Below are 4,360 nucleotides of genomic sequence, written 5' to 3' on the forward strand. Positions count from 1 at the left end.
TGACACTGGTGCTGATGTTCTTTATATCCCATCTGTGGCAGAAAGGATGGGATACCATTTCAAGAATAGTGAAAATTACATCAGCAGTCAAGGGTAGGCAGAAGAGGAGAAGCGTGCTACTGACAGTGACCTCTAATGCTAAGAGAGGTATTGCCCTTATTGTAGCCCTATAGCTTTCTCTTACTTGTATGTGACTGACAATACATTAAATCATTGCCCATGGAAATGCAAGGTGAATGCACATACAGTTAGGTCCATAAATATTTGGACAGAAACAACTTTTTTCTAATTTTGGTTCTGTACATTATCACAATGAATTTTAAATGAAACAACTCAGATGCAGTTGAAGTGCAGACTTTCAGCTTTAATTCAGTGGGTTGGACAAAACGATTGCATAAAATGTGAGGCAACTAAAGCATTTTTAACACAATCCCTTCATTTCAGGGCTCAAAAGTAATTGGACAAATTAAATAACTGGAAATAAAATGTTCATTTCTAATACTTGGTTGAAAACCCTTTTTGTTTGTGGGCCTTTCTGTCCAAAGTTTAGTCTTCAACAAGTGAAATGCATGCTCAATTGGTTTAAGATCAGGGGCATCTTGCATAAACGGTGCGTTCAAATCGCGATGTATAAAAGTTACACTTGGCGTAAAGCCACACACTTTTCCACGGTACCTCATACCTTGTCGTATGCAAGTTCTCCACTCGGTTTTCAGACTGGCGGCACCCAGCGTGAAAGCAGTGTTACTGTTCCTGTGTGGTTACTCTTTATTTTCCTGACGTGGCTTTAGAAATACACTGAAACTAACCGCATATTGTTGATTAGTGTAATGCATCTGATTGTAATTAACTTGTAACAATATAATGGTCCAGGAAATAGCCATAGTATTCCAGATACCATAACTGCTTTAGCGTTGTTACTCTCACTGCACCATCTTCTTCTTCTTCTTTTTCTTCTTTCAGCTGCTCCCTTTAATGGTTGCCACAGCGGATCATCTTTTTCCATATTACTCTCACTGCACCACTCAAAGAGTATTTATATCACTGTATCTGAGTGGGGAATCACAGGAGCAGCTGATCAGAAAGAATTATCGGTATTACAGCATCAAGCCTCAGCCATGGCAAAACGTTTCAAAGCCTTTCCTGTACGGACCTCGCGGTTCAGAAACCGTTTCATCCAAGAACTATAACGAATCAATCAATTGCTCCTTGTGGAACTGTTTGTACTTATAAGTACAAACACCCCACTGTAAACTTGCACTACAGTTATAATGTTGCACAACCTGCGCCACTTTATAAAGCGCATATTTACATATGATGAAGGTATCATTTGTAAGATGAAATGCAGCAAAATATGTTGATTATATTATACAGATAAAACTTTAACTTCATTTAAATAATCTATATTGTTAATAATTAGACATGTGAGGACACGGTGCGCCAGTGCTAGCATGTTCACGTATTGTTCCTGCCTTGCGCTGTATATTTGATGAGGCTGGTGCGACACTGGAAGGATAGATGGATAGAATAATTAAACACGTACTATGAAGATATTTCAATGTTCCCTAAAAGTTTTGAAGAATCGTCGTTGTAAGCTTACAGATGGTTTAACGTCTATTACAGAGCTGATTGTGTGCCGATTGGGTATTTGGGGAAAGAAAAGTAAGGACAGGAATTGAAGGTTAGTACTTTTTTTAAGAGACAGTACTGCTACAATAAATTTTTCATCGAAGGTCGCTCATGGCACAGCAGCATCTTGTGTGAGACATGAACAATCACTGCCACCGTGTTCCCATGTTTAGTAACATGCTTTCATTCCAATCATCATGAAAATGATACCACGTATACATCTCAGTATTTTAATTATTCAGAGAGCTGTAATATCACAAATTTAATGGATTCTGTGTCCTGTCGGAGAAAGAGAAAGAACAGAAGCACGTAGTGATTCACACACATAGAGCACATTGAAGATCAAATACAAAACAAAGCATTTAACATGCTACTTTAATTACAATGGGATTTGAGAAACTAGTAAATTAAATTATTTTAAGATGAAGTTTATGATGTTCTACTTTAATGACAAAATAAACTACGTGATTAAAGTGGAAATTTCGAGATTAAAGTTGACATTTCATGCTTTTTCCCACTGTGTGCCTATTATTTTGTCTGTACCCTAATAAGCTCAGACAGTGGGCTACAACTCGCCTTTTCACTGCGACTTTGATATGTGACTTCTTTTTTATTTTGGCACTGTGCAACTTTGTGAGCGTGAGCTTTCGAGTTTTTCCGACACGCTAAGTCACTTGATCAACTTCCTTTGTTGATTATACCAGCTTAAGGGCAATTTATATTGATTTGCATATTCAAAGAGGCGTAATTCTTGAGGAGTTGGGGGGACAGAAGGCGCATGCACGAGCATTACTTTTCACGCTGATCGGGATTTATGGAGCGGAAGAACACAGAAGTGGCGACGCACAGATTTATGCATCTGGATTTTTCTGTGCGTGAGCATATTTCGACTTTTGTGCTTACTTCATGTTATAGTGCAAATTCTATGACGGCGTAATGCATGAGGCCCCAGGTGACTAATTTGGCCATTCAATAATTTTCCACTTCTTTGCTTTAATAAACTCCTGGGTTGCTTTGGGTGTATGTTTTGGGTCATTGTCCGTCTGTATCATGAAAAGCCTAAAAATCAATTTGACTGCAGTTAGCTGTTTTTGAGCAGACAGTATGTCTCTGAACATCTCAGAATTCATTCAGCTGCTTCTGTCCTGTGTCACATCATCAATAAACTCTAGTGTCCCAGTGCCACTGGCAGCCATGCCGCCAAGCCATCACACTGCCTCCACCGTGTTTTACAGATGATGTGGTATGCATTGGATAATGAGCTGTTCCACGCCTTCTCCATACTTTTTTCTTGCCATCATTCTGGTAGAGGTTGATCTTGGTTTCATCTGTCCAAACAATGTTTTCCAGAACTGTGCTGGCTTTTTAGATGTTCTTTAGCAAAGTCAATCTAGCCTTTCTATTCTTGAGGCTTATGAGTGGCTTGCACCTTGCAGTGCACCCTCTGTATTTACTTTCATGCAGTCTTCTCTTTATGGTAGACTTGGATATCGATACACCTACCACCTGGAGAGTGTTGTTCACTTAGTTGGCTGTTGTGAAGGGTTTCTCTTCACCATGGAAATGATTCTGTGATCATCCACCACTGTTGTCTTCCGTGGATGTCCAGGTCTTTTTTTCGTTGCTGAGTTCACCAGTGCTTGCTTTCTTTCTCAGGATGTACCAAACTGAAGATTTTTCCACTCGTAATATTATAGCAAATTCTCGAATGGGTTTTTTCTGTTTTTGCAGCTTAAGGATGGCTTCTTTCACCTGCATGGAGAGCTACTTTGAACGCCTGTTGTCTGTTCACAGTAAAATCTTCCACATGCAAGCACCACACCTCAAATCACTCCAGGCCTTTTTTCTACTTAATTGATAATGAACATAACAACGGACTTGCCCACACCTGCTCATGAAATAGCCTTTGAGTCAATTGTCCAATTACTTTTGAGCCCCTGAAATGAAGGGATTGTATTCAAAAAAATGCTTTAGTTGCCTCACATTTGTATGCAATTGTTTTGTTCAACCCACTGAATTAAAGCTGAAAGTCTGGACTTCAACTGTATCTGAGTTGTTTCATTTAAAATTCATTGTGGTAATGTACAGAACCAAAATTAGAAAAAAGTTGTTTCTGTCCAAATATTTATGGACCTAACTGTAGCAACCATGATAGGCTGAAGCCATGCCAAAATGGTATATGTACTAGGCTGTTCAATAATATGAAATGGGCATTTACAGTATGTTCTTTGCTCTTTATGCATATGTTAGTGGACTAACTCAGTTTTTCTTTTCCTGTAATCATTCTTCCAAGTTCATCTTCCCATAATATTTTTTTCCAATGTGCTTCCACTTCAAGAGACTCAATCCACTGATGTTTTGTAAGTCTTGCCAAAAATATATTTTGTTTGATTCAACCAGTGGACTTTCAAATGAAAATTTCCTGAAATCATAAATGCGCAGCAATGGTTTTTGTCTCTTAAAATTCAATCCTGAAGCTATTAATTGAATTGATAAACATCTGTCCACTGTCCAATTAAAACTTGTAATCCTTAATATTAAGAGTTTAAAAGTGGAGTTACAGTTGTCTCCTTCATGATTTCGTTAGCAAAAAATGTGTATGAGGGATTAAGGCCTCCGAGATATATTTTGTTACACACTCTGCTTGGTGCAGGCTTACCATTAAGGTTTTCTCAAGCTCACATGACATGTCATTGTAAATTGTCCTTTAATGTGATGTATTAATTCTCGA

The sequence above is a fragment of the Polypterus senegalus genome, unplaced genomic scaffold, assembly GCF_016835505.1.
Source record: "Polypterus senegalus isolate Bchr_013 unplaced genomic scaffold, ASM1683550v1 scaffold_1659, whole genome shotgun sequence".
Taxonomy (NCBI): domain Eukaryota; kingdom Metazoa; phylum Chordata; class Cladistia; order Polypteriformes; family Polypteridae; genus Polypterus; species Polypterus senegalus.